At 49.4% G+C, this 22,301-nt stretch overlaps 1 protein-coding gene across 2 annotated transcripts in view; it reads left to right on the forward strand.

Annotated features, from left to right (window-relative positions):
- Positions 1-568: 568 nt before the first annotated feature.
- The window catches only part of LOC137545832 (retinol dehydrogenase 7-like), a 65,875-nt gene continuing 44,142 nt past the window's right edge, over positions 569-22,301 (forward strand). For both annotated transcript variants that reach the window (XM_068267509.1, XM_068267511.1), the window contains exon 1: positions 569-718. The gene's annotated coding sequence lies outside the window, so the exon portion shown is untranslated. The remainder of the gene's footprint in view (positions 719-22,301) is intronic.

Consider the following 22,301-nt stretch of genomic DNA (forward strand, 5'->3'; position numbering starts at 1 on the left):
GCTAGCTTCTTTTAAAAATCATTTAAAAATCAATTTAGCAGCGAGTGGGGAACTTACTCACTTCCTTGCATTCCACCACTCGCCGCGTCAATTCCTGCAATGCCGCCCTCTGTACTTCATTGGGAAACGGTGTGTTAATGATTACTACTTTTCACATCAACTATAGAGATGAATATTATCAGCACAGGACCAATAAAGAGCTAATAGTGTGTTTGAGCGGTGGGCCTCTAGGGGCCCCTCTAGCCCAAGAGCCCTGATGCGGTCGCTACCTCTGCACCCCTATTGCTACGCCACTGCCTGGACTGTATACTGTTATCATAAACTTACAAAATTCGACCCCACATATTCTTTACATTTTCTCTGTGCATAATATATCCACTTGCCATTCATATATCTACTTGCCAATAGGTGGCGCTTGAAGATCAACAACACTGACTAGAGAGACTGACTCTGGAGAATGCTTTGTGGGTTTGTCCATCAACATACCAAGTTATCTTGCCGGAAACTTACAACAGAGGGAATGTTGATTAGATGGGTATTTGTTTCCATAGTCTTCACTGTGGAGAATCGGAGCAGAGCACACTACCCAGGAAAGGGTTTTTATACAAGTAAAGACAAGCAGAGACTAGAACTTCAGCTATCCATACTCCATAGTATACAGCCTAGGACGAGACAGAGTCTGGATACAGACAAGTGAAAGAGGAGTCAGGAGGGAACGGTAAGCTGTAGCTGCACCACATTGTTCTGTTGTGAACCCATCGTTCCTATAAGAGTACTACAATATTTACACAACGATTGGTATCAATAATAGACTGTTTCCTGCAGAGCCGGGACAAGGTCCTCCAGCACCCAAGGCTGAGACACCAAAGTGCGCCCCTCCATCCCTCCCACTCCAGCCATCACACACTGATTGCTATTAGACTAAGAGGCGCCACAAGGCCCACAACCTCCCCAACACCTTAATATCTAGTTATCTGGCTTGCAGTCACTGCCATGTATCCCTTTTTCTTATTTATTTCTGCTTCAAACACAATTAGGAATGACAGCTGAATGAATTCTGCGCCCCCTCCTACACTGCGCCCTGAGGCTGGAGCCTCTCCAGCCTATGCCTCGGCCCGGCCCTGGTTTCCTGTCTCTTTTCCTCCACCATATTTCCCTCCCTCTGACACAACATGTGGATGTGTTTACTCAGTCTGGTTGCAGAATCAATGATATGTGTAGCAGGTTCACTACAGGAGACCAAAGTCCCCAGATCTGTTCCCATCCCAACAGTATGGCAATACGTCCGCAACATTCACCTGTTGCCTTCTCCTGAAACTACAATTCTGCAGGACAGATTCAATTACTTGAAGGGTATCTGACACGTGCGATAGAAAAATTATATGGGATCAGTTGAAAAGGGGCGTCCAGTAGTGATGGGCGAACAGTGTCCGCCACTGTTCGGGTTCGCCCGGATTTTGGGCTGTTCGAGTTCGGTTCGGGCTCCGCCGGACACCTTGTGGGTTTCTTCCATGCGTTCGGGCATGTGGCCGAACTTATGTTCGGCCTGACAGCGCATGGCCGAACGTTCCCCGAACGTTCGGCTCGCGCTGTGATTGGCCGAGCGGGTCACGTGGTTCGGGCTCGAACACGCGGCTCGCACTGCGATTGGCCGAGCGGGTCACGTGGTTCGGGTAAATAAATACCCGAACCGCGTCATTTCTCCGCCACTTGAAGTTGGGTTTAGCTTTGGGTAGGCAGGCAGGTTAGACTCTCTCACCAGCTAGGCTAGCCAGGGCCCCCCCATCCTCCTAGTCATACTACTGTAGTGCCAGTCAGCGTGCTTGTACTGCTGGGATCAGTAGTACTTCCGCCACCAGTATATAGCATTGTCTATTTGCCACTGTACTGCCAGTCAGCGTGTACTTCTGGGATCAGTAGTACTTCCGCCACCAGTATATAGCATTGTCTATTGCCACTGTACTGCCAGTCAGCGTGTACTGCTGGGATCAGTAGTACTTCCGTCCGTCACCAGTGTATAACATACTATATAGCATTGTCTTATTGCCACTTTACTGCAACAGTCAGCGTGTACTGCTGGGATCAGTAGTACTTCCGTCCGTCACCAGTATATAGCATACACCAGTATATAGCACTGTTAACCACACTACTATTCACCCTACCTCTCAAGCCCGCTGTCTGGGTGTCACCCTGGACTCCGCACTCTCCTTCACTCCCCACATCCAAAACCTCACAAAGTCCTGCAACTTCCACCTTCGTAACATCTGTAAGATTCGCCCTTTCCTGACCCCTGCCACCACCAAACTCCTCATCCATGCCCTCATAATTTCCCGCCTCGACTACTGCAATGCCCTTCTGTCTGGACTCCCTAAGACCCGAATAGCCCCACTGCAGTCCATCATGAATGCGGCTGCCAGAATTATCCACTCCTCCCATCGCTCCACCAGGGCGGCTCCCCTCCGTGAATCCCTCCACTGGCTTCCTATCCAGTCTAGAATCAGATTCAAGATATTGTGTCTGACCTACAAATCCATCCACAAAACCTGTCCAACCTACATTTCTGATCTTACTCAGAGATACACACCAAGCCGCTCACTCCGCTCCTCCAATGAACTTCGCCTGACCGTCCCCCGCATCACCCAGTCCCATGCACGCCTCCAAGACTTCTCAAGAGCCGCTCCGACACTATGGAACTCCCTACCTCCACCCATTAGGGCAGCCCCCTCCTTCAACACCTTCAAGAAGGCCCTCAAAACTCACCTTTTCACTCTTGCCTACCACCCCTCACAATTGCTCTAAACCCACAGCCGAACTCTGGTCCCCTACCTCTCGTGTCCCTACCTCTCCCTCTAGATTGTAAGCCTTTGGGCAGGGTCCTCACTCCTTTTGTGTCCTACCTGATCATGCACCTCTATTACTGTGCACCCATGCTATGCATTTGAGTGAACCTAACTTGCCTAACTCCATGCTCCCATCCAGTGACTGACTAAGCATTACCTTGTACTCATACTGTGCTGTGTGATCTGGTTTTCTTGTATTCCTGTATTGTCATATTGCTGTTTGTCACCCCTAAATATTGTCTGTAACCTAAATTAATGTCCAGCGCTGCGTAATATTTTGGCGCTTTATAAATACAACAAATAAATAAATAAATAATACTATATAGCATTGTCTTATTGCCACTGTACTGCCACAGTCAGCGTGTACTGCTGGGATCAGTAGTACTTCCGTCCGTCACCAGTGTATAGCATACTATATAGCATTGTCTTATTGCCACTGTACTGCCACAGTCAGCGTGTACTGCTGGGATCAGTAGTACTTACGTCCATCACCAGTATATAGCATACTATATAGCATTGTCTTATTGCCACTGTACTGCCACAGTCAGCGTGTACTGCTGGGATCAGTAGTACTTCCGTCCGTCACCAGTATATAGCATACTATATAGCATTGTCTTATTGCCACTGTACTGCCACAGTCAGCGTGTACTGCTGGGATCAGTAGTACTTCCGTCCGTCACCAGTATATAGCATACTATATAGCATTGTCTTATTGCCACTGTACTGCCATAGTCAGCGTGTACTGCTGGGATCAGTAGTACTTCCGTCCGTCACCAGTATATACTATATAGCATTGTCTTATTGCCACTGTACTGCCACAGTCAGCGTGTACTGCTGGGATCAGTAGTACTTACGTCCATCACCAGTGTATAGCATACTATATAGCATTGTCTTATTGCCACTGTACTGCCACAGTCAGCGTGTACTGCTGGGATCAGTAGTACTTCCGTCCGTCACCAGTATATAGCATACTATATAGCATTGTCTTATTGCCACTGTACTGCCACAGTCAGCGTGTACTGCTTGGATCAGTAGTACTTCCGCCCGTCACCAGTATATAGCATACTATATAGCATTGTCTTATTGCCACTGTATTCCAATAGTCAGCGTGTACTGCTGGGATCAGTAGTACTTCCGTCCGTCACCAGTATATACTATATAGCATTGTCTTATTGCCACTGTACTGCCACAGTCAGCGTGTACTGCTGGGATCAGTAGTATTTCCGTCCGTCACCAGTATATAGCATACTATATAGCATTGTCTTATTGCCACTGTACTGCCACAGTCAGCGTGTACTGCTGGGATCAGTAGTACTTCCGTCCGTCACCAGTGTATAACATACTATATAGCATTGTCTTATTGCCACTGTACTGCCAGTCAGTGTGCATGTACTGCTGGGATCAGTACAACCATAATGAAGAAATCCAGTGAAAGAGGGAGGGGCAAGGGAAGAGGTGTTTCCCCTGACGGTTCACGTAGAGGCCGCAGTGGAGCACCTAAGAAAACCCACTCAATACCACCCATGTGTGCCAGACAAACAACCCTCACTAATCCACAAGAGCAGGACCGGATAGTGAATTGGTTGACCTCTCAAGCGTCCAGCAGCGGGTTAAGCAGCAGCAGCACCAGCACATCCTTGTCACGCACGAGGTCCTCTGCCAGTTACAAGGAGCCAGTGGGCACAAAGGTGACACAACCAGCAGCTACACCATGCACACAATGGTCAAATAACCAGTCCGAACAATTATTTACGGACACAATGGGCTCTTCGGAGGAGCTATTCCCACTCCTACCCCCACAAACAATGGAACAGCCAGAAATGTTGTGCCCGGATTCACAACCATTGTGCGAGGAAACTGCACCACTCATTGAAATGCAAGGCGAGGACGAAGACACCCAAATCCCTGAGCAATGTACGCAGGAATTGGAATTGCAGGAGGTCCACCAAGAACATCTTGAAGACATGGGAGTGAGGTGCGCAGAGGGTGTTCTGGGGAGCTCTAGTCCACTGCACACAGACACAGTCACAGATGAGGAGATGGAAGAGGAGGTTTTGGACGATGTGGACACAGACCCGGATTATCGGGTAGAACCTCGCCGTCGGGATAGCAGCAGTACAGATGAGTCTGCTGCAGAACCCACTGCTGCAAGAGTTTGCCGTGTGCCACAAAGTAGGCGGGGTATTTCGGACACAACAGGCGTAGCCGTAGAAGTGAGACGCCAAAGAGGCACGAAGCAAACTCGCCAGCAAAGCAGGAGCTCAAAAGTCTGGGCTTTCTTTGAAGACTGCAGGGTGGATGTTACCATGGTGATTTGCAAGGTGTGCAGGACCCGACTGAGCAGGGGGAAAAATGTCAACAACCTCTCCACCACCAGCATGCGCCGCCACATTGTAGCCAAACATAGCACTCTGTGGTCAAACACGCAAGGCCAGGGTAGCGGCTCGCTTCCAGCTCCTAGCAACACTGCCTCCGTTGTCACCAGACCCTCCTCAGCAGCAGCCCAGCCATTACGTGGTGCACAAACATCCGAAGTAGACGACGATGTCAGTTTCCGCAACAGTCCTCTTGACGTTTCCCAGTCTTCAACCACCACGACAACAACAACCAACTGTCCTTCAGTGTGCGATCCTACGGTTCAGTTGTCTGTCCCGGAGATGTTTGAGCGCAAGAGAAAATTGCCAGCAAATGACCCCCGGGCCGTGGCACTAACAGCCAGCATAGCCAAGCTTGTGGCCTGCGAAATGCTGCCATATCGCGTGGTGGAGACAAACAGCTTCAAGCGCATGATGGCGCTTGCCATCCCACGTTACGTGGTTCCCAGCCGATACTATTTTGCGCGGTCTGCAGTGCCAGCGTTACATGAGCACGTGGTTAGCAAAATAACCAGAAGCTTGAAAAATGCCGTTGCCTGCAAGGTTCACCTCACCACAGACACCTGGACGAGTGCCTTTGGACAGGGTCGATAAATCTCCCTGACGGCGCACTGGGTGAACCTTGTGGAGCCTGACAGCGACTCCTCCTCACCGGCTACGGCGCGGGTGTTGCCCACGCCGCAAACTGCTGGACCGACGTCCCTCAGAGGCACCAATCTCGACTCTGACTCCTTCTCCTCCAACGCCTCTCAAAGCTGTACCAGTGGTGCTCAGCAGAGCTCGAATATTCGAGTAGCTCGAATATTCGAGCTCTTTTTCAGCTATTCGAGCTCGGTATTCGAGCTCCGAATAGCTGTAGCTATTCGAATGGGCTATCCGAGTACACTCGAATAGCCCATTCACTATTCGAGCTATTCGAGCAACCCGGCGCTATTCGAGCTCGGTACCGAGCTCGAATAGCGTCATAGCCCAGATTTATGTCCTTAGAGCCAATCAGAGGGCTCCCAGGCCCTCTGACGGCAGCCAATCACAGAGGGGGACCCTGGCCAGCCCCTACCCTATAAATAGCGGCCGCCATGTTCCGTTTCTCCATGCTTGCCTGAGACTTGTACAGAGAGAGAGTTGCTCCTTTGTGCTTTGGCTTAGCAAGTGCTCTATTGTGATCATTTACCTAGCGTTTTTGCTCACCTACACCTGCCATATACACCTATATTGTTGTTAGTTAGATAGACATTGTATTTTAGTTAGTAGCTTGTGTGTTACATTAGAGACAGGCAGCTGCTGCAAGCTTACAGGTTTAGGCCTCAGGGGGGCCTTGCCTCTGTGGGCAGCTGTCCTCTGTTTATTTCTCTCATCTATACCAGTATTTCTGCTGTCCTTTACTAATAGTATTGTAGTTATACTGTACTAGGAGTAGGACACTCACTGACTGTCACTGTTTATAGGCTACTAGCTAGCTCCTGCGTGTGTGCACTCACTCACTGTCTGTGTGTACACACACTCTATTTCCTTCTGATTACTGATAGATTATTGTTAGTTAGTTGTACTTACTTACTACTTACTCTTACTGTACCCGTAGGGACACTCACTGTCACTGTTCATATAGGCTACTAGCTCCTGCGTGTGCGCACTGCACTCACTGTCTGAGTGTACACACACAACACACACTCTATTTCCTTCTGATCGCTGATTGATTATCGTAATTAGTTAGTTCTACTTACTGTTACTACTTACTCTTACTGTACTAGGAGTCTAGGACACTCAGTCACTGTCCATAGGCTACTAGCTCCTGCGTGCGTGCACTCACTGTCTGAGTGTACACACACCCACACCCCATTTCCTTCTGATCGCTGATTGATTATTGTAATTAGTTAGTTCTACTTACTGTTACTACTTACTCTTACTGTACTAGGAGTCTAGGACACTCAGTCACTGTCCATAGGCTACTAGCTCCTGCGTGCGGTCACTCACTGTCTGAGTGTACACACACCACCCACACTCCATTTCCTTCTGATCGCTGATTGATTATTGTAATTAGTTAGTTCTACTTACTGTTACTACTTACTCTTACTGTACTAGGAGTCTAGGACACTCAGTCACTGTCCATAGGCTACTAGCTCCTGCGTGCGGTCACTCACTGTCTGAGTGTACACACACCACCCACACTCCATTTCCTTCTGATCGCTGATTGATTATTGTAATTAGTTAGTTCTACTTACTGTTACTACTTACTCTTACTGTACTAGGAGTCTAGGACACTCAGTCACTGTGTTCATAGGCTACTAGCTCCTGCGTGCGTGCACTCACTGTCTGAGTGTACACACACCCACACTCCATTTCCTTCTGATCGCTGATTGATTATTGTAATTAGTTAGTTCTACTTACTGTTACTACTTACTCTTACTGTACTAGGAGTCTAGGACACTCAGTCACTGTCCATAGGCTACTAGCTCCTGCGTGCGGTCACTCACTGTCTGAGTGTACACACACCACCCACACTCTATTTCCTTCTGATCGCTGATTGATTATCGTAATTAGTTAGTTGTACTTACTGTTACTACTTACTCTTACTGTACTAGGAGTCTAGGACACTCAGTCACTGTGTTCATAGGCTACTAGCTCCTGCGTGCGTGCACTCACTGTCTGAGTGTACACACACCCACACTCCATTTCCTTCTGATCGCTGATTGATTATTGTAATTAGTTAGTTCTACTTACTGTTACTACTTACTCTTACTGTACTAGGAGTCTAGGACACTCAGTCACTGTGTTCATAGGCTACTAGCTCCTGCGTGCGTGCACTCACTGTCTGAGTGTACACACACCCACACTCCATTTCCTTCTGATCGCTGATTGATTATTGTAATTAGTTAGTTCTACTTACTGTTACTACTTACTCTTACTGAACTAGGAGTCTAGGACACTCAGTCACTGTGTTCATAGGCTACTAGCTCCTGCGTGCGTGCACTCACTGTCTGAGTGTACACACACCCACACTCCATTTCCTTCTGATCGCTGATTGATTATTGTAATTAGTTAGTTCTACTTACTGTTACTACTTACTCTTACTGTACTAGGAGTCTAGGACACTCAGTCACTGTGTTCATAGGCTACTAGCTCCTGCGTGCGTGCACTCACTGTCTGAGTGTACACACACCCACACTCCATTTCCTTCTGATCGCTGATTGATTATTGTAATTAGTTAGTTCTACTTACTGTTACTACTTACTCTTACTGTACTAGGAGTCTAGGACACTCAGTCACTGTGTTCATAGGCTACTAGCTCCTGCGTGCGTGCACTCACTGTCTGAGTGTACACACACCCACACTCCATTTCCTTCTGATCGCTGATTGATTATTGTAATTAGTTAGTTCTACTTACTGTTACTACTTACTCTTACTGTACTAGGAGTCTAGGACACTCAGTCACTGTGTTCATAGGCTACTAGCTCCTGCGTGCGTGCACTCACTGTCTGAGTGTACACACACTAAATTTACTTGTGATTACTACTGATTATTGTAACTGCTAGTTGTACTTCCTGACTGTTACTACTTACTTACTGTACTAGGGGACACTCACTCAGTCACCTCACCAACCAACCCACTCCATTAAAGTACCCCACTTTTCACCCGCCCTTTTAAAAAACTTTTGTCTATACGCCCAAAACATTGAAGATGTCTGGAAGTGGCAGCCAGCGCGGTTTGGGCAAGGGGAAGGGCAGCAAGGGAATCAGGAGGAGAGGGAGCAGCATTGTGGCAAGCCGCGGCCGCGGGCGCGCCACCATGCACAGTTCCGCAGCAGCAGCAGCAGCGTCAGTGGCTAACATTCCTCCCATAGCCACTGGCCGTGGACGCCTTGGGCGCCGCCCAGCAGGAGCATCTGCAACTCACGCTGCAGAGACACAGCAGCAGCAGCGTGTAGCACCTGCTCCCATTTTCCTCCAGCCGGGTCGGAAACGTCCCATTGAGGAAAAGGATGCAGACACTGTGGTGCAACTCATGACGGAGGATGAGCAGCCCGCCATCAGCTCTGCATCCGAGGCCTCCACCCTCACCACCACCACCACCACCACCCCTGTTCGCAGCAGCCGCCCAGCAGGGCCTGGGGAGGAGGCCAGTTCACCATCAGTCGCCGACCTGTCACTCAGCAGTCTTTTTACCCCAGGCACCATCAGGGTATTGTCTGCTGTTGTTGGCGATTTTGAGGAGGAGATGCTGATGGGCACTTTGGGGGAGGAGGGATTGGACAGCAAGACTGTGGCGACAGTCAAGCGTCCCATCCATGCATCAGGAGAGGAGTTTGGGGGGTCATCATCCCAGCAGGACATGTTTCAGGAGGGGCATGATGATGATGACCCGGTGACAGACAGAGACTGGGTGCCACCACCTCCAGGGGATGTCGTCCTCAGCAGCTCTGAGGAGGAGGAGGAGGATGCGCTTGTGGGCCTTGCAAGGAGGCGCATCATTGCAAGCATTGGCAGCGTCCCACACCCTGCTGGTGTCTCAGGCTCAGCAGCAGCAGCAGCAGCATCAGCCAGTACCACCACCAGCCGCACCCAAGCCCCCCCCCCCAACCACCACAGGGAGACAGGCAGCAGCGCTTCCATGCCGTAGGGGGATGTTTCTGTCACCAATCTGGCGCTTTTTCACCATGCCCACTGTGTACAGCAAGTACGCCACTTGCAACCACTGTCAGCGGAAGTTGAGCAGAGGTGCAGACCCCTTAAAGTTCAGCACCAGCTCGCTCATCAACCACCTTGCGGCTAAACATTTCCACCAGCATGAGGAGTTCCAGAGGCTGAAGGCATCTGGTGCTGGCAGTGGCACCACACCCATCACTGCACAGCCTTCAGCAGCAGCAGCAGCAACAGCAGCCACCCGCCCTCCTGCTCCTCCAGCAGCACCAGCAGGAGTGCCCAAACGCACTGCTCCTCCCCCCTCTGCAACTCCTGCCGCCGACACTGAGGCCTGTTCTGGCAGCCAGTCCTCAGTGGCCTCCTCTGCTGTGTCTGCTGATTCCCGTGTCAGCAAAAGGCCACGCCAGAGCCTTTTGAGCGAGTCCTTCCAGGGGGTGGTTAGGGCTCTGCCTCCCAGCAGCCGTCGCGTGTGGCAGCTGAACGGCTTGCTGGCACGGGCCATGTGCTCCCAACTCCTGCCGTACACGCTCGTGCAGGAGGGGAGCGACATTCGTGCGCTGCTTGCTTGCGCAGCCCCAGACTGGCAGCTCCCCAGCAGACACTTTTTCTCCCGCAAGGCCATTCCTGCACTGCACCGCTTTGTGATGGCCAATGTGGAGCGAGGGCTGGAGCACGCGGTTGGTGAAAGGGTCCACGTCACCATGGACTCCTGGAGCAGCCGCTTCGGGACAGGCCGCTACCTGTCCTTCACTGTCCACTGGGTCAGCTTGGTGGAAGGGGGTGAGGATGGGAGAGCAGCAGCGGGCACAGCAGCAGCAGCAACACAGTGGGTAGTGCCACCCCGCAGGCTCAGGGGAACTGCAGCAGGTTCCTCCGATCCTCTGCCATCCTCCGGCACACCTGGCCAAACCCCCCGCCTCAGCAGCAGCGTGAAGGCCCGCCACTGCCAAGCGCTGCTGCACTTGGTCAGCCTTGGGAAGACCAAGCTGACGGCAACCCATGTGTTGGCCAAACTCCAGGAGCAGGAGAGGATTTGGCTGACCCCCAGAGGCCTCAGAGTCGGAGAGGTGGTGGCCGACAATGGGGCCAATCTGGTTGCCGCAATAGACAGGGGAAACCTGACCCACATCCCCTGTCTTGCCCACGTGCTGAACCTGGTGGTGCAGAAGTTCCTGCGCACCTACCAGGGGATGGGCGAACTGCTGGAAACGGCAAGGAATGTTGTGCGTCACTTCCGGCGCTCGGCTGCAGCCTGTGCGAGCCTGGAAGACGTGCAAAAGGAGCTGGATCTGCCACGCCATCGGCTGATCCTTGACGTTCCGACTCGCTGGAACTCCACCCTGGCGATGTTGGAGCGTCTGGTTGAACAGAGGCGCGCTGTCAAACAGTACCTTGCCCTGGCCACTGTTTCCGCAGCTCTGAGAAGGGACAAGACCAGCAACTTCCCGTCCATCGTCCCCGATGATGACTGGAGGCACATGCAGCAGGTGTGCTTAGTGCTGGCTCCCTTCCTGCAGGCCACAAACATGGTGAGCAGGGACCATGCTATGGTCTGCGAGTGGGTGCCCCTGGTTTCTCTGCTGAACAGGGCCCTCGATGCTTTGCTGGAACAGGGAGCGGCAGCCTTGGACCAGCAGGAGCGGCAACCAGCTGCGCAGTCCACCTCTGAGGGGGAGGAGGAGGAGGACTTGGTGGAGGTCCCTGACCTGGCTGCTGATGAGGGGGATCAGCACAGCGCAGCTGAGTTGGTGCGGGGGTGGAGAGAGGATGAGGCGGCAGAGGAGGAGGATGAGGACAGCACTGACGTCGATGTGCCAGCAGACGTGGCCCGCCTCTTCCCAATGGCAGCGCACATGCTGACGTGCCTGCGCAGGGACCCCAGGGTGATCCAGATGAAGCAGAGGGAGGACATCTGGATCAGCATGATGTTGGACCCACGCCTCAAGGGGAAGTTGAGCCAGTTCCTGCCGCCTGCAGGAGGAGACCCAGCGCAACAAATAAGGAGCTTGCAGCAGGCCCTTGTTGAGCGCTTGGAGGAAGCCTTCCCCCAGCCTTCCACCCCCACTGTCCAGCAGCCAGCACAGAGGCAGCAGCAGGTGCCTGCATCCAGCAGCAGCAAGCGCCCCACAGACCTGCTGTCTCTCAGCCACGAGCTCTACAGGACTGTAGAGGCTCCGGCAGCAGTGACTAGAGAGGAGATGCATGCAGCAGCATCCTCCTCCGGTCACAGCCAGCGCCTGACCCGCATGGTGGCTGACTACATGGGGTCGTACAGCGGGCTTGACAGCGATGCCCCTGTTGATCCCATGGAGTATTGGGTCAAGCGCATGGAGATCTGGAGCGAGCTGGCGCAGTACGCCCTGGAAGTGCTGTCCTGCCCCCCTTCCAGCGTGCTGTCCGAGCGCTGCTTCAGTGCAGCTGGTGGCGTGGTCACCGAGAAACGCTCACGTCTGTCTCACAAGTCTGTGGACAGACTGACGTTTCTCAAGATGAACCAGGCGTGGGTGGAAGGCGAGTTCCTGGCCCCTGTTGTCGGCGAGAGGGGGACATGAACTGGCTGCCGGAACCATCGTTAATGTGCCTTACCACCCTTTACCACCTCCTGGCTCCTGCTCACTAAGCCAGCCTGGTTCACTTTGACTATTACGTCGCCTGCAGCCACACATTTTACACCTACAGTGGGCTGCTGTGTACTGCCCTTCTGCTGTCTGTCTGTGTTTCCCACTGCCAGCGTACACAGAATTACCTTCTTCTGCTGCCACTCTGCCACCAGCTATTACGTCAAACAATAGCTATATTGGTTGCAAAACCAAAAACCAAACAAACCATTAAAAAAAAAAAAAGGTTTAATTTTTCTGAGGTGCCCGGGTTGAAAACTGTGTTGTCCCAGTTGTGTATTGGACACAATGTGGGCTGCACGACCGCTGTCTGGGACCTCCTGTTGTGTTTATTTACAGCCCTGGTATCACCGCTAGGTACCAGGGCTATTATGTCACGCTGCCTACCTGCTGCCACACTCACACTGCTCCTCCATACCTCCTCCTGCTGCTGCTGCTGCTGTCTGTCTGTGTTTCCCACTGCCAGGGTACACAGATGATTTACCTTCTGCTGCCACTCTGCCACCAGCTATTACGTCAAACAATAGCTGCTCGCCTACTCCTCCATTCCTCCTCCTGCTGCTGCTGTCTGTCTGTGTTTCCCACTGCCAGGGTACACAGATGATTTACCTTCTGCTGCCACTCTGCCACCAGCTATTACGTCAAACAATAGCTATATTGGTTGCAAAACCAAAAACCAAACAAACCATTAAAAAAAAAAAAAGGTTTAATTTTTCTGAGGTGCCCGGGTTGAAAACTGTGTTGTCCCAGTTGTGTATTGGACACAATGTGGGCTGCACGACCGCTGTCTGGGACCTCCTGTTGTGTTTATTTACAGCCCTGGTATCACCGCTAGGTACCAGGGCTATTATGTCACGCTGCCTACCTGCTGCCACACTCACACTGCTCCTCCATACCTCCTCCTGCTGCTGCTGCTGCTGTCTGTCTGTGTTTCCCACTGCCAGGGTACACAGATGATTTACCTTCTGCTGCCACTCTGCCACCAGCTATTACGTCAAACAATAGCTGCTCGCCTACTCCTCCATTCCTCCTCCTGCTGCTGCTGTCTGTCTGTGTTTCCCACTGCCAGGGTACACAGATGATTTACCTTCTGCTGCCACTCTGCCACCAGCTATTACATCAAACAATAGCTATATTGGTTGCAAAACCAAAAACCAAACAAACCATTAAAAAAAAAAAAAAGGTTTAATTTTTCTGAGGTGCCCGGGTTGAAAACTGTGTTGTCCCAGTTGTGTATTGGACACAATGTGGGCTGCACGACCGCTGTCTGGGACCTCCTGTTGTGTTTATTTACAGCCCTGGTATCACCGCTAGGTACCAGGGCTATTATGTCACGCTGCCTACCTGCTGCCACACTCACACTGCTCCTCCATACCTCCTCCTGCTGCTGCTGCTGCTGTCTGTCTGTGTTTCCCACTGCCAGGGTACACAGATGATTTACCTTCTGCTGCCACTCTGCCACCAGCTATTACGTCAAACAATAGCTGCTCGCCTACTCCTCCATTCCTCCTCCTGCTGCTGCTGTCTGTCTGTGTTTCCCACTGCCAGGGTACACAGATGATTTACCTTCTGCTGCCACTCTGCCACCAGCTATTACGTCAAACAATAGCTATATTGGTTGCAAAACCAAAAACCAAACAAACCATTAAAAAAAAAAAAAGGTTTAATTTTTCTGAGGTGCCCGGGTTGAAAACTGTGTTGTCCCAGTTGTGTATTGGACACAATGTGGGCTGCACGACCGCTGTCTGGGACCTCCTGTTGTGTTTATTTACAGCCCTGGTATCACCGCTAGGTACCAGGGCTATTATGTCACGGCGAGCTGCCTGCCTCATTGACTGCCTGCTGCCACACACTCATCCTCCTCCTCCTGCTGCTGAATTTACCTCCTGCTGTCTTTGTGTTTCCACTGCCAGGGAGCACATACAATGGCGCTTCCAACATGCGTGCGCCCACCAGCTATTTGTTACGCTCAAAAATAGCTGCATTTCTTTAAAAAAAAAATTGAAAAGAGAAATACGTGAAGAAGAAGAAGACGATATTGAAAAGGAAGGAGAAGATGAAGATGAAGAAGAAGAAGAAGATGAAGAAGATGATGAAGAAGATGATGAAGAAGAAGAAGAAGAAGAAGAAGAAGAAGAAGAAGGAGAAGAAGAAGAAGAAGAAGAAGAAGAAGAAGAAGAAGAAGAGGAAGAAGAGGAAGAGGAAGAGGAAGAGGAAGAGGAAGAAGAAGATGAAGATGAAGATGAAGATGAAGATGAAGACAATATAGAAGAAGAAGATCGAGAAGAAGAAGAAGAAAGATAAAGAAGAAGAAGAACAAGTATATACAGTAACACTACTGAACAAAATTAAGGACACAACTTCTCTTTCCACATTTTTTTTTAAAGGAACATCCCCACATAATCACTTGCTGTTGTTACTTGGAAAAAAAGAGGTTTCTTGCATCATTCACCCTCAAAACAAGTGTTGGAAGCTATTTAAGGCCAATTCGAATAGTCAGCTCGAATAGTTAGCTCGAATACCGACTCGAATAGTGAGCTCGAAGTCCGAGGTCGAATCGAATAGTAAAAATTATTCGACTCGAATATTCGACTGACCTCGAATAATTTACTATTCGAATTCGACCAAACTCGAATTTTAAAAAGGGGTATTTGAGCATCACTAAGCTGTACCTCATCCGGCATCGGTAACCCAGCAATAGGGTCATCGTGGAAGCAGTGCAGCACAGCTGTTGCCATGCGTCAGCAAGCCTTACTGAAGCTGATCTGCCTTGGAGATAAGCAGCACACAGGTGAAGAAATTTGGAAGGGAATCAAGGAACTGACCGATTTGTGGCTGGCACCGCTGGACCTGAAACCAGGCATGGTTGTGTGTGACAATGGGAGCAATCTCATTCGCGCTTTAAAGTTGGCTAAGCTGAGACACATCCCTTGCCTGGCACACGTTATGAACCTAGTTGTTCAACGGTTCCTGAGGACATACCCAGGTGTGGCAGATCTTCTGCTGAAGGTGCGACGAGTGGCCAAATATTTCCGAAAGTCCAGTACCGCTTCGGAGGGACTCACCAAGATGCAGGAGCGGTTCAATCTACCGAACCATCGCTTGGTGTGTGACGTACCCACACGCTGGAATTCGACGCTGCATATGCTAGCACGCTTTTGCGAGCAGAAGAGTGCAGTGGTCCAGTACATGACGGCGCAGTACCGAGGCGCATCCGGGCAGCTACCAAGCTTCTGTGGATCTGATTGGGCCACCATGTTGGACCTCTGCCAAGTCCTCCAAAATTTTGAGCAATCCACGTTGCTTGTGAGCGGTGATCAATGTTGCAGATCAAGGAAGCCTCAGTCAGGATGCAAGTGGGGAAATCTCAAGAGGACAACGATCAGCGTGATGATGATACCAACATCAGACAATCTGCCTCAGGAAACGCTGGTCCTCCCAGCTATGCTGAAGAAGAGGACGAGGAACAGCTGGAGTTGGAGCAGGACTTGGATGCCCCCACTGCCGAGGGACAGAGCGGTGCACGTTGGACTTCCACGATTCAGCGGGAATGGACAGCAGAAGAAGACGAGGAAGAAGGTGGGCGACGGCGTGATGCTGGTGATGATGATGAGGGTGCGTCAAGCTCAGAAGAACATGATGAGGATTCTGTTAGGACTGTGGCAGACATGGCTCAATTCATGCTAGACTGCATTGAACGCGACCCGCGTGTTGTTCGAATTCTGGACGACGTGGATTACTGGGTTTATACCCTTCTGGATCCACGGTACAAAGACAATGTTCCAAAACTCATTGGAGAAAGTGTCAGAAAGGTCAAAATTGAAGAATACCAGCAGGCCCTTGTGGAGACATTAGAGAGGAGATTGACATCCTCCTCCTCCTCTAGCCAGTTCCACGCCGACAGACTGACTTCCGCTAACCCAGGACGAGGAGGGGAACAAAGAACGCAAGCTGCAGGTAGTGCCCACAAGGGAATGGTATCGGCAGTGTCCTTGGAGTGGCAAAATTTTATGACACCCATGCAGCAGCCCACAGAACAGCAATCGCCCAGTTCCACCTCCAACACCGATCGCCTGCAGAAGATGGTCAAGGACTACATGTCAGATGGCGTAGCCGTGTTGAACAATCCATCTGCACCCTTCAATTATTGGGTCTCTAAGCTACACATCTGGCACGAACTGGCAATGTACGCAATAGAGGTGCTGGCTTGTCCTGCAGCCAGCGTTATGTCCGAACGCTGTTTCAGTGCTGCCGGAGGCATCATTACAGATCGGCGTATCCGCCTCTCCACAGCAAATGCAGACCGGCTGACACAAATTAAAATGAATCAATCGTGGATTGGAAACGACTACGCAACACTCCCCGAGTCCAACCCCGACCAAGGACCATGAACATCTGTGATGGCTTAGCGTTGCCACTTTTCGTAATATCCCATTTCTATTTATTAATCACTGCATGGCGACAAAACTCATTGCTTTGCTTTGAAAATAATACAAGATTGTTGTTACCTGTGCCAAAAAAACCTGACATTTTCCGCATTTAAAAGACAATTTCCCTTTGAAACTTAAAAATCGTTTTTCTCAAAAACTATAAGGTCCTTTCGGAAAAAAATAGTTTCCTCTTATACCCACCCCCCCCCTGTCCACATACCCTGAAAATTTGGTCTATGTTACATGTAAGGAGGCTTTGCAAAGCAGGAAAGTTCGGGTCCCCATTGACTTCCATTATGTTCGGTGTTCGGCACGAACGTACCGAACATCGGGACACCGTTCGGCCGAACGTTCTCGAACCCGAACATCTGGATGTTCGCCCATCACTAGCGTCCAGTGAAAAATGGCGCCGGCTAAATAATGTCGCCACCTTTTGCCCGATATATGTTTAAAATTATATTTATCGTTTTAAAGGTTAAAATAGTGCAGACCTTTTGAACGAAATTTATCGTTTTAAAATATTTTTTTTAATCCTGCCTGAACGATATTTATCGCTTTAACCCCTGCTTTGCTGCCGTTTGGAAAATACATGCCCACCGGCTTTAACCCTCCTGGCGGTTTGCTAAGAAATCGCCAGGGGGCAGCAAATCTTTTTTTTTTATTTTTTTTTTTTTTTTTCATGTAGCGATCAGGAGATCCCGTTCAAAGAACGGGATCTCCTGGAGGGCTTCCCCTGTCGCCATGGCGACGGGGCGGGATGACGTCACCGACGTCAACGACGTCGTGACGTCATAGGGGATTCCGATCCACCCCATAGAGCTGCCTGGCACTGATTGGCCAGGCAGCGCACGGGGTCTGGGGTGGGGGCGGCTGCGGCGCGACGGATAGCGACGGATCGGCGGGTAGCGGCGGCGATCGGGCACTGCACGCAGCTAGCAAAGTGCTAGCTGCGTGCAGGAAAAAAAAATTATGCAAATCGGCCCAGCGGGGCCTGAGCGGTGCCTTCCGGCGGCATAGCCCGAGCTCAGCTCGGGCTTACCGCCAGGAAGGTTAATGTTTAATAGCAAAGCCCCCTTAAAAGCTAAAACCACCAAATTTGCAGGGAATGTTAAAAAGAAAATTGTGAACAAGAGGAAAAACATTTTTTTCAAAAAGACCTTATAGTTTTTGAGAAAATCGATTTTGAATATTCTTCTTCTGACCGTGGGAAAATTAAACGCCCGCCGACTTTAGTGGTTAATAGCAAAGCCCCTTTAGATGCCAGAAACACCAAATGTGTAGGGAATGTTAAGAAGAATAGTGGGAACACGAATAAAAAAAATTGTTCAAAAAGACCTTATAGTTTTTGAGAAAATTGATTTTAAATCTTCAAAGAGGAAAATGTATCTATTTAAATCGCGTACTGACATTTCAGCGGCGGATACAATTCCCGCCGACTTTAGCAGTTAATAGCAAAGTCCCCTTAAATCCTAGCAACACCAAATTTGCAGGATATGTTAAAAAGATACTAGGAAACAATATTTAAAAAAAAAATTGAAACATTTTGTTTATTTTTTTTTTTAATTTAAATTTTTGGGATATGTTCAGAGTGTGGGAAATTTTTTGAAAAAAATGACGTGGGTTCCCCCCTCCCGAGCCTCTGTAACCCCTTGTCTCCCATGCAGGCTGGGATAGCCAGAATGAGCTATACCAGCCCGCATGGTCCACGGTATGGGGGGGCCTTCCCCTCCCCCCAGAGCCCTTGTCCAATCCATGGACAAGGGGCTCTTCCCCACCTCCGGTGCCCCAGGAGGAGGTGGGGGCGACGACTCCCTGGGGGGGGGTTCATGGTGGCATCTGGGAGTCCCCTTTAAGAAGGGGAACCCAGATGCCTGCCCCCCTCCCAGGAGAAATGAGTATAGGGGTGCAAAGTACCCCTTACTCATTTCCATAAAGGGTTAAATGAAATAAAAACACAACCACGAGAAAAGTCCTTTAATGTTCTAAATTAACCAGAAATACTTACCTTTACCTTTAAGAAAAAATTGCCACGCCAATTAGGTCCCACGACAGTATCCTCCATCTTGCGATCTTCAGAAATACTTACCGGTACCTTTAAGAAAAAATTCCCACGCCATTATCCTCGGAAAAGGTCCCGCGCTATAATCTGTTATGTCCCACGACGACAGTATCCTCTGTCTTGCGATCTTCAGAAATACTTACCTGTACCCACGTCAATTAGGTCCCATGACAGTATCCTCTATCTTGCGACCTTCTGATACATGTTGATTGAAGATCTCCACCTGCCCGACGCCACACACGCCGCCTCCGCCGCACTGCTCTCAGCTATACTTAGTATAGCTTAGAGCAAAAAGCATCTTTAAATTTTAGGGAGATCCACATTGGTCGATAAGGAACCAATGGGGAGCCTTGGAGCCAAAATTTAAAGATGCTTTTTGTTCTCAGTTATACAAAGTATAGCTGAGAGTGCATCTATATAGACGCATTACCGCTGGCTCGCGCTGCCCTCCCTGCCTCCCCCCACCTGTCACCCTTACCCTTACTCTATAGACGCACTCTCAGCTATACTGGAGGCGGCGTGTGTGGCGTCGGGGCGGCGGAGATCTTCAATCAAGATGCATCAGAAGATCGCAAGATAGAGGATACTGTCGTGGGACCTGATTGGCGTGGGATTTTTTTCTTAAAGGTACAGGTAAGTATTTGTGGTTAATTTAGAACATTAAAGGACTTTTCTCGCGGTTGTGTTTTTATTTCATTTAACCCTTTGTGGAAATGGGTAAGGGGTACTTTGTACCCCTATGCTCATTTCTCCTGGGAGGGGGGTGGGCATCTGGGGGTCCCCTTCTTAAAAGGGACTCCCAGATGCCACCATGAACCCCCCCCCCAGGGAGCCGTCGCCCCCACCTCCTCCTGGGGCACCGGAGGTGGGGAAGAGCCCCTTGTCCATGGATTGGACAAGGGCTCTGGGGGGGAGGGGAAGGCTTGGCTGCCCCTCCCCCCGGAGCCCCCCCATACCGTGGACCATGTGGGCTGGTATAGCTCAGGGTGCGAAGCCCCAGTCGGCTGGGGCTCCGCATTCTGGCTATCCCAGCCTGCATGGGAGACAAGGGGTTACAGAGGCTCGGGAGGGGGGACCCCACATCATATTTTTCAAAAAAATTTCCCACACTCTGAACATATCGCAAAAATTTAAATTTGAAAAAAAAATAAATAAAATTTTACAATTTTTTTTTTTAAATATTTTTTCCCAGTATCTTTTTTAACATATCCTGCAAATTTGGTGTTGCTAGGATTTAAGGGGACTTTGCTATTAACTGTTAAAGTCGGCGGGAATTGTTTCCGCCGCTGAAATGTCAGTACGCGATTTAAATAGATACATTTTCCTCTTTGAAGATTTAAAATCAATTTTCTCAAAAACTATAAGGTCTTTTTGAACAATTTTTTTTCTTCGTGTTCCCACTATTCTTCTTAACATTCCCTACACATTTGGTGTTTCTGGTATTTAAAGGGGCTTTGCTATTAACCGCTAAAGTTGGTGGGCGTTTAATTTTCCCACGGTCAGAAGAAGAATATTCAAAATCGATTTTCTCAAAAAACTATAAGGTCTTTTTGAAAAAAAATGTTTTTCCTCTTGTTCACAATTTTCTTCTTGACATTCCCTGCAAATTTGGTGGGTTTAGCTTTTAATGGGGGCTTTGCTATTAAACATTAAAGCTGGCGGGCATGTATTTTCCAAACGACAGCAAAGCAGGGGTTAAAACGATAAATATCGTTCAGGCAGGACAAAAAAAAAGTTTTAAAACGATAAATTTCGTTCAAAAGGTCGGCGCCGTTTTTTAACCTTTTAAAACGATAAATATCGTTTGATAATGTAAGTGAATGGGGCGCCATTTTTATCAAACGGTGCTGGGCGCCATTTTTCACTGACCCGGAAAAGGGTGCCTCCCTAGATTTCAATGGTATTTTCTGCAAATCTCGGCTTCAAGGTAGTAAAAAGGGCGCCCAAGTTTTTGACTCGGCTACAAGGTTGATTAGGCTACAAAAGGTCGCCCTCTTATAGCAGAGATTTTTTTTCAGCCATAAACGGGCATACCTCCCAACTTTTTGAGATGAGAAAGAGGGACACTTAAACCAGACCCATAGTCACGCATACTATAAAGATTTCATAAGAAAATATGTTGTTTCTATCCTGGTCCATTTTCCTTCATAATAACATTTTAAAATTAGTAATATATCAATTTAAAGGATGGGATGGGTCAGGCTCCACCAGGGGAGGGTTCTGTGTGAGAGTAGGGAGAAGTTAGGTCATAGTGATCACTTTTCTCAGCTATATCCAGCGCCCTTTTATAGCCCAACAAATTTCACCTATTACAGCCTCCTTCTTTATAAACTAATACTAGCTTTTCGGCTATACCAGGCGCCTTTTGTAGCCGATTTGTGCATCTCGGCTACACCAGGCACCTTTTGTAGCTGTATTTGGCATCTCGGCTATACCAGACGCCTTTTGTAGCCGAATTTGGAATTTTGGCCACACCGGGCGCCGGCTGTCCCTGACTGAAGGACTTTCCGGGGAGAATTGCACAGGAAAGCAGCAAGGGAGCGATCAGCCTGGAGAAAGCCCCAGGTATGTATATTTTTCTCTATCCCCCGTCTCTCAGGTACACTAACCATGTGCTTAATGCTCTAATTGTGGACATAGAGCTGCCAACACCATGACAAAAACCCTATAAAGGCTGTTTTACACTGAAAATCATGATTGCAATGTGATTTTACAATGCCATTTTCGTGAAATTGTGTTTTACAATTTTTACCAGCAGCTAGGGACACAAGGAGAAATGCAGCCTGCAGGACATTTGCGATCAGGCAAAATCGGACTGCAGTGGGATGGCACCAGTGTCATACCCTGCAACTTCTGTATGTCCTGCCATTTCACATTTTTCTAGAAGATGCAAGCAAATCACAGCCCTTTGCCCCAAAGTACACTTAGACAAATAATAGTAACACCCTGAGCATTGCTCCTAGCTGCCGCGCGATCTCAGAGCCAGGTTTGTGCTGTACAGTTGACTTTTATAGAGATAGGTCCTGGGGACTCAAGAAATCAGCAGTGCAGAAGTATGTAACTCACGGGAGTGCTCTGAATGCGAGTATGCTCTGTGGCGGTAACAGCTATTCTCTTCTCCCCTCCCCAAATAACAAATGCTGACTTTTTTTTCCCTCCCTTCCCTAGACCCCTCCTTCTTGTGCTTCCTCGTTAGGTGCTTCTCCTCCTCCCCATGCAGAAAAGCACAGCACTGGTGCTTGAGTCTTCAGCAGAGGTCATGCATGCATTTTGCCGTAATGCAAAATCGCATGTGAAAATGCACATAATGTTTTACTATGGACATAATGCGTTTTCAGGATC

The sequence above is a fragment of the Hyperolius riggenbachi genome, chromosome 2 (assembly GCF_040937935.1).
Source record: "Hyperolius riggenbachi isolate aHypRig1 chromosome 2, aHypRig1.pri, whole genome shotgun sequence".
In the NCBI taxonomy this organism is placed as follows: domain Eukaryota; kingdom Metazoa; phylum Chordata; class Amphibia; order Anura; family Hyperoliidae; genus Hyperolius; species Hyperolius riggenbachi.